Below are 9,650 nucleotides of genomic sequence, written 5' to 3' on the forward strand. Positions count from 1 at the left end.
TGCGTGCCCTGTGACAACCCCCCCACTATGGCACTTGTCCGCTGAAATGATCCGGTGGCCAAAAAGTGCAGTACATTGAGGACCTTCTCCAGGGGGCTGAGTGCTTGGGAGCAGAGGGTGGGTGATGTGAGGTCATCCTCCGACTCACTGACCAGGTTGAGTATTATGTGAGATGGAAACCTGAACCTCCCATACACCTGGTCATCAGGCATGCCAAAAAGGCTGGTTCTGGGTGTGAAAATTCTGGGCCTGACTATCCTCCTCCTCCTCCTGTGGTATCCCATGACCACTCCTGCTAGGAACGGTATGTTCATCCTGGCGTCTGAGCTTGCTTGTTGTTTGCGTGCACTTTTATGCTGCGCGGGTCCACTTTCGCCTGCTTCCTGCTGGCATACGTGTTTCCGGATTAGCGCGTCTTTTTTGGTGCGTGCGTGTGGGCGTTCCACGCATTTGCCTCCTGTACTTCCCCGCCCACCCCAGTAATACACGTACCCCGCTCGCTCAGGCCCAATCGCGTGTAAAACTTCCCGCGAGCCCCTGAAGTGCACATACCCCGCTCGCCCAGGCACTATCGCGTGTGAAACTTCCCGCTCACCCCCGAAATACACGCTATTTTTGACAAAGCGGGTGTCCGTGTTTGTTGCGTACCCCTTTGCACGTCATTTGTCCTAGAGGGCCACAGTATGGGACATTCATCAGAGCTGTATATACGTGCTTTTTGTTAGCGCACATTTTTTTAATGCGCAGGGACGCTACCGCCTGCCTTTGTGTGGCGAACATGTGTTGATGTACATAGTTGACTTTGGTTTGTGTCATTAGATCGCCATTTCGCTGCTGGGGGGTGGGGGTGCAAGCGGACATGAGTGGGGGCCTGCTGGCAGGTGCCCCTCGGTGTTGGGGGGTGGGGGTTCAAGGGGACATGAGTGGGGGCCTGCTGGCAGGTGCCCTGCACTGCTGGGGGTGGAGGTGCAAGGGGTCATGAGTGGTACATGAGTGGGGGCCTGCTGGCAGGTGCCCTGCACTGCTGGGGGAGGGGGTGCAAGGGGACATGAGTGGGACATGAGTGGGGGCCTGCTGGCAGGTGCTCTGCACTGCTGGGGGGTGGGGTGCAAGGGGACATGAGTGGGACATGAGTGGGGTCCTGCTGGCAGGTGCCCCTCAGTGCTGGGGGGTGGGGGTGCAAGGGGACATGAGTGGGGGCCTCCTGGCAGGTGCCCTGCACTGCTGGGGGGTGGGGGTGCAATGGGACATGAGTGGGGGCCTGCTGGCAGGTGCCCTGCACTGCTGGGAGGTGGGGGTGCAAGGGGACATGAGTGGGACATGAGTGGGGGCCTGCTGGCAGGTGCCCTGCACTGCTGGGGGGTGGGGGTGCAAGGGGACATGACCGGGCCTGCTGGCAGGTGCCCTGCACTGCTGGGGGTGCAAGGGGACATGAGTGGGGGCCTGCTGGCCGGTGCCCTGCACTGCTGGGGGGTGGGGGTGCAAGGGGACATGAGTGGGGGCCTGCTGGCAGGTGCCCTGCACTGCTGGGGGGTGGGGGTGCAAGGGGACATGAGTGGGACATGAGTGGGGGCCTGCTGGCAGGTGCCCTGCACTGCTGGGGGGTGGGGGTGCAAGGGGACATGAGTGGGGGCCTGCTGGCAGGTGCCCTGCACTGCTGGGGGATGGGGGTTGAGGGGGTCATGCGTTGGTGATCAGTAGTGCAAGCTGACATGTGGCTTGCCTGGGGGGCATGCCCATGGTGGATGGGCTGCCTGTGGGACATGACCAGGGGTGCAGGGTAGTCCCCTGTGGTGTGGGCTGCCTGCAGGGACCGTGGAGGGTGTACAGGGAACACCTGGGAGGACCAACACTGCCAATTCACGTTTAGGACTCCCCTGCACCCCAGATATACACGTACCCCACTCGCACAGGGCCTGTCACGTGTGAAACTTCCCACGCAACCCCGAAATACACGTACCCCACTCGCACAGGGCCTATCGCGTGTGAAACTTCCCGCGAACCCCAGAAATACACATACCCTGCTGGAATCGCGTGTGAAACTTCCAGCGAACCCCAGAAATACACGTACCCTGCTGAAATTGCGTGTGAAACTTCCCGCGCACCCCAGAAATACACGTAGCCCGCTCGCCCAAGGCCAATCGCGTGTGAAACTTCCCGCGAATGCCAGATTTACACCTACCCAGGCCAATCGCGTGTGAAAATTCACGCGAACCCCAGGAATACACGCACCCCACTCGCACAGGGCCTATCGCGTGTGAGACTTCCCGTGAACCCCAGATTTACACGTACCCAGGTCAATCGCGTGTGCAACTTCATGCGAACCCCAGGAATACACGCACCCCACTCGCACAGGGCCTATTGCATGTGAAACTTCCTGCGGACCCCAGATTTACACGCACCCCGCTCGCCCAAGGCCAATCGCGTGTGAAACTTCCCGCGCACCCCCGAAATACACGCACATGCTATTTTTGACACAGCGGGTGTCCGTGTTTGTCGCATACCCCTTTGCACGTCATTTGTCCTAGAGGGCCACAGTATGGGACAATCATCAGAGCTGTATATATTCATGCTTTTTGTTAGCGCACATTTTGGCGCACGTTTTTTTCATGCGCAGGGACGCTACCGCCTGCCTTCGCGTGGAAAGCCCTTGGAGGGAACGAAGTCCAAGTACGGGAGAGTGGGTGATGCTAATATGCATGTGCGCAGTATGGCCCTTAAAGGTTATGAGGGTGGCCAAGTCTATGCTAGCCACCCATTTCTCATGTGGATGGGTGGAGAAAGGTACACTCAAGAAATACTTGGAGGGTGTGTGCAAGAGTATAGTCATTTATGTGTTTGGCTACAGTGGAATTTTTGTTGTGAAAGCTAGGTTCATTCCTATGGTAGAAGTGTTACAAAGTGTTGTTGGGGTTGGGCATGAAGGTAGATGCGTGCAGAAGTGTGACCGTGCTTTGGTTAATTTCATAAGCGTGGGATGCGGGAGGAGAAATGCAATGGTTATACACAAAGGAATGCCTAGAATCACTGCAGTCATCAAGATTATGAACATCTTGTTTGAAAATGATGGTGGCATTATTCTGCATTCATACAGCTATCATACAGAGGCTACATGGAATCCCAAATTGACCATAAAGGCTGCTTTCTGCCAACATCCTGGGAGGATAGCTCAGGGGTAACGCACTCGCCCTGGAACCAAGATGACGTGGTGCAAGACCTGTTCAATCCCCGGGTCCACGCTTACAAACCTCTGGGTATTATAAATAACCAATTACAAATACAACATCTGCATTTCACGCAATAGACACGCTCTGCAATAGTCTAGAATCAATAGATTGGTTAGCATCATAGAATCGACTAGGTGCAGTAACTTAGCCAGCTCCAAGCCTATTCAAGTGCTATATGGAGGCAGTCACATGAAATCTTCTATGGGTAATGGCTGCAATCTGTGCAATATATTGGCTACCCTTATGGCTTTCCAGACAGCAACACCCAGTTCACCTCATGAATTATTCTAAGTGCACCACATTGGCCAACCGTATCAAAATCTTCTATGTACAACACGTTGTATACCCTCATGGATAGCATAAAGCAATACCATGGTACGTGTATGGACCACATGCAAGCATTTGTGTTGCTGCTTGCTGACTTCCTGACTTGGGGAGTATCATCCTATCTGGTTTAAATACACACAAGAGGTGTGTGCCCCTGATGAATGTCTAACAGCTTTAGGCCTCAAAAGGACAGAAACCTGTACAAGATGGTTTAGCAACACACCATGTCAATTGTGTTTAGTAAACCCACCCGAGTGTTAACCAGATCATTGAGATACTGGACAAAATGATGTTCATTGTGTTTTTTTGTATTTTTGGTGTAACTATGTACTTGATGTTTGGGTTTTATGCATGAATTTTAGTGTTTAATCCAATTTACTGTGTGTAGGTATAATGATTTTTTGTTGTAATAAAATTGAGAAAAATGTTGATACACTGACAGCGGATGATAGGTCTATTATTTGTTGAAGACCATCCCTGTTAAATTGATGAAGAATAGAATTTCCCACTTAGTAGGAAGGTGGGCTAACCCTGGTGGGTTCAGCTGATGTGAGATTGGTGGGCATATTGGTTGCAATATTGTAAATAACAAGCGAGTGAATAATACTGACCTGGGGACCTTTAGGGCGAGCACCATGCCTTTGTGCCCTACTCATTCCTTAATGCTGTAGTACACTCTCTACACCCTCCCAACTTCACGTTACCGAGTAACTCTCTGCCCTGCACCTCACCAGTCTTTTCAATCACACTCTATGTCGCCATGTCCAATTTTCCCCACCAATACTGACTCCTATATATTTCCGATGGCTGTTCCCTTCCCTAACAGCTTCCTGCTTGAGTGGGCATCACTACTGGCCTTTTGCCTTACTGGTTCTCCCCATCTCGTATGTTTTAATGTGGCTATGTTCATGGGACTGTTAAAGGACCACACGGCCACGTTTGTGCATGTGTGATCAAGCATATTGAAATCACATGCAATCAGTGATTTAGGTTAGATAAGAAATCGAGGAGGACCCTTAATGAGTCACACACTTATATTTGGTGGTGGGGCCTAAAAAGTGTCAGATCCAGTCTAAGAGTCTCAAGTAGCCTAGAATCCATTAAAAAAAAGGCAAGGCCTATTTCACTACCAAAGGGGTCTACCAGACATGGTCAAGTTTGTGTAACCAGCCTGATAGTCAGTGATATTGATCTAAAGAGGTATACATTAAATAAAAACAAACAATATATTCTGGAATGTGGCTTACTCAGTATTAACATTGATAGCCAGAGATCTTGTGATTCAACGAGTTGCCAGCATTTTACATTTCGAGATGTCATTAATTAGAATCAGTTATTTTGAAGGAAATACATCATTCCAAGGAATAAATACATTTTATACACTCATTCTAATGGCAAGACTTTAATACATCGTCTGCTGCAACAATCAGTTTGTTTTATATGTTATTGTCTCCATTCAGAATATTAGAAAGCAAATCATTTAACTTGAAATTAATCAAACTGAATACCTCATTTTGCAGAGATGACAGTGACATCTACTGAACAAGAGAAACATTGTGATCCATCAAGTTTCATTGACATTTAACACACATCGTTAAGGAACTCACGTCAGGCAGTCACCTCTAGGCCACGGCTACAAAGATATGTATGGACCTAGCCAGGGCTGGGCCAAGGAGAGATCCTGCCCACTTAATGCCCTGCCTGCAGTGGTTTGGCCAGTCTATTGTGTCACTGTTTGTAAGAAGAAGCAAACAGGCCAGCGCAGCAACCACAGTGCGGCCTGCTCTTATTTTTAATGGAACTGTTTTCTTTACAAACCAAGATTAATGTAACACACAATTACCCATCACTACAAAACGAGATACTTTGGAAACTATTTGCTGTGGAGTTTGAAGTGAAGTTGATTCTTTAAAAAAAAACAATTAAACGCTTTTAGAAAAACAACTTTACATTTATTGAGTGGGATGCATTGCTGAATTGCTTCTTATAATGTTGTGACAGGTGCAGGAGTGATGGTGACTAGAAGACACATTAATGCACTACAAAGGTTTTAGAAAGTGTAAATCAGTATTCCAGAAGCACATTTTAATGAGAATTCGACAGATAAAATACATTGGTTATAGGTGCTTCTGCATCATCTCCTGAGGAAACATGCATTTTGGCCAACTTTTGGACTTGGGGAGAGTTTCCCACTGGAAGTATAAGTGGCCTCTTCAGGGGAAGTAGGACGAGGAATTATCATATGTTCATTAAAATGCCTCACATTAAGCACACAAACAACATCCAAATCAAACTCCAACACACTCTGCATCTGCTCACACACATGACATTAATGAACTCATTAGCACACAATCCCGGCATATACCCGTCCTTACAGAAATATGGCTCAAAGCCCACTACACACATATTATCCCTGGCTTGATTGCAACGCATTATCTCGTCCACCAAAGAGACCGCCAAAACAAACATGTTGGTGGCATTGCCATCATATATAAGACACAATCACACTTACAAATCCCACACACCCTCATTCACATCCCTTTAAGCACTCCCTCTCACTTACTCCTGAAATCTCAACTATCCACTTTTACAGAGCATTGCACTGCCAATGGGCTGATGATTAACGTTGGTAAAACAAAGGCCATGCTTTTAGGCAAAATAGGGTAAAAAAAAGGCCATGATTAGGTTAGAGTTAAAAGGGGAGCCTAGAGAGCAGGTCGATAACTATGACTACTTAGTTATAAGGGTCACGGAAGAGTGTAGATGGAAGGCACACTCAGTTAAGTCTGGATTAACCCTAGCAAGGTATAGTGGGGCAATGGCTAAATTTACCCACAAGTATGGTAACGGGGCAGTGAGAGTTTCCAAAGAAGCTTATACGTTGCAAGCCAAACATTCTGCATTATATGAATATGAATACTGGGGTCCAGTTAACTGTAGTAACCTGATAGTAACCGAGAACAAATTTACTAAGAACATCTTTTGCTTCCTTTTTAGCGCACCTAACCTGCCGGCCTACCTGGATGGGGACTTGCAGCGATTGGATTCACTATGCAAGTCCTAAACAGTTTACTTTTGGCCATGGATCTGGACCACAGCTAAATTGCACAGGTTCAGATAATCCATGGAGGAAGTCATGGCACAACCAGGGGGGGGGGGTTCACTCCCAAAGTTCCAGTATGTTAAGAATTAAGTTAGCAGTATCGGGCAAAGTGATTGTTGGGCCCACCCTGAGCTAATTGATACATCAACAAAGTATGTTCTCAAAGGTGTATTCAAGACCAAAGTGGATGATGATATCATGAACATGGTGCGTCAAACACAGACGTTAAGAATGTACTGGGAATACAAGCAATCTTCTGGATATGAAGAGTATTTGGACAGTGTTCACCCAAAGTACATGAGACTGCTTTACACTAAGTTGCAAATAGGTATTCTACATGTGGGACTAGTGAGCAGTAAATGTAACATTAATGTAACAAATGCATGTCCATTTTGTGGTAACCAAGCTGAGAGCATCAGTCATTTTATGTTGATTTGCCTGGAGTACATAGGATTGAGGAAAACCTATCTGAAACCCTTGTTCCTAATTAGATGTATTAGAATAGAAAAAGCCATGCTATTGTGTTGCCCGACACAGGACAGCCTGGCCGTCCATTCAGTGTGTACTTATCTCCACAGAGCATAGAGGCGTAGAGTGGCCAGGGCAAGACAAAAGGCAGCTAAATCTTAGCTGCATAATTGCATGGTTGCAAATCTCCCTATTTTTGACAATTTGTGTAGCTGCAATTGTAATTAATTTTCCTTGCCTCTAGGCATTCTTTAGGGGCATGGAGCTAAGGAGATGCATTTCATTGGTGTAATTTTATGATTCTATTGTCTTTACATTTTGCTTTAAACTGGCTTGCGACCTGGATATGGCACTAAGACTCCTACTCTTCACATCATCCATGACCTCCACAGCTTCACAGACAAAGGACACACAGCACTATTCGTACTTCGCGACCTCTCTGCAGCATCCTACACCATCAACCACACCATTATACTAGATATTCCAGACCACAGGATGAATCTCTCTGGCACCGTACTCAACTGGTTCACCTCCTTTTTCACTGACAGGACAAACTTTGCCTCCCTGCCCCCTTATCAATCAGTCAAATATGGGGTCACGGAAGGCTCCTCTCTGTCTCCACTCCTCTTCAACCTATATGTTGAATCCCTTGGACAGACCCTTAGCAAACACAACATCCATTTTCACCAGCACGCGGATGACACACAAATATACTTCAAAATGTCATCCCCTTCCAAACTCCACACCTCAAAACCTCTCTCTCCACCATCACCAACTGGATGGCCACCCACTTCCTCAAACCCAACCCTTCTAAAATAGAATACTTCCTCATCTGTTACCCCGCCCCCAAGGCAAAAACCCAACCGTGCACCCTGGATTAAGAATCTGCTATGGTCAACCCACACATATCCCTCTCCACACCTGTCAAATCCATTGACTTCACCATCGATCCCCACCTTAACTGCACACTCCACATAGCTGCTGCCACCAAAACATACAATCTACAATGTCACCTCCTATACACAATCAGACATATCTCTCCTCCTGATGACTTCTGCACTGAAGACTAAGCACTGGTTCTCTTTAAACTGGACAATGGAAATGCCCTCCTAAATGGACTCCCCAACAAAACCCTTTCCCCCCTGCAAGCCATACAAAATTCAGCAGACAGACTCATCCTCCACCTACCAAAACTGTCACACATCACCACGTCTCTTGACCAGCACCATTGGCTCCACATTCCCCAGATAATTGCCTTTAAAGGATGCTGCATTGAATTCAAAGCCATCCATCTCAAAACTCCATCTTACCTTCTTGACAAACTCAAGCCTGTCACCCACGCAACCAGACAAGCCAGCCAACACTGTCTACACGTTCCACTCTGCAAACTGACATGCACATAAACATAAGCACTTACCCACTGGGCACCCATAGCATGGAACACGTTACCTCTTCACATATGTACTGCATCCTCCATCATAATTTTCAGATAGTGGCTTGAAACATCCTGGTTTCCCCACACATAACCCTGCCCTCTTCCACGGCTATCACTTGTCTATCTTAATCTTCCTATCCTTTCCTGAAAACATTTTGGAACTTCTTTTTCAATGCCCACCTTTCTAACCTTTGAACCACATATGGTGCTCCGAGACCTCCTTGGTAGGGTCAGCGCTAAACAAAAATTCAAATAAAATAAAAAATAAACAAATAAATATCCTTTACATAATAATACAATTTGGAAGTGAGGATATGAAAATGTGCAGTTAAAAAAGAGGATGTGAATTAGAAAAATGATGCTCCAAGGAGCTTCAAATGGGCACTATGAAGTGCACTGTGGGAGAACATGTGCTCCAAAGTGATTATATGACAATGGGCTGAACTATGCAATTGTGCTGCAGACATTTATGCAAGGAAGACTGAATTATAGAAGAAGCAAAATATGTGACTGCTTTGACCTGTCGCAAATCTTCCTCCCAAAACTCTCGTTATTATAGTTTCTTAGTGTTGTACTCAGATGGGAGGAGGGGATGGCCACAACATCATCATTAATTCGTAATATTTCCTGAAATAGTTATTTAAAATCCTTTTTTAATATGATATGATATATTTTATTTATAGCACGCCTATACACAAGTGTTTCACCATCTGCAAAACTTCACCATAAGGTAGGTTCTGCAGATACTGCACGACTGCTCTTGGCATCACTGTTACATTGAAGGAAAAAGCAAGTATGAGGTACATGTTCTCTGTGTGAACTGCTGCCAGCACCATGTAAGTAATAAAAAGGATTGTTGGAGCCGCATTTGTATTTTATTTCTTCATATTATACTTCATAAATACATACACTTCTATTAAATATATAAATATATATAAGAAAAATGGAGTCAGCCTGTGTTTCATGCTATTCCAGCACTTCCTCAGGGCTCAATAAAAAAAATCAATCATGAATTGGTCTGCTCGGTTTTCATAGCAAAAAATACATAGACGCACTTTAGGAAACTAGTGTAGCTGCCTTTCCATGAAGA

The sequence above is a fragment of the Ambystoma mexicanum genome, chromosome 2q (genome assembly GCF_040938575.1).
Source record: "Ambystoma mexicanum isolate Mex_15411 chromosome 2q, UKY_AmexF1_1, whole genome shotgun sequence".
Taxonomy (NCBI): domain Eukaryota; kingdom Metazoa; phylum Chordata; class Amphibia; order Caudata; family Ambystomatidae; genus Ambystoma; species Ambystoma mexicanum.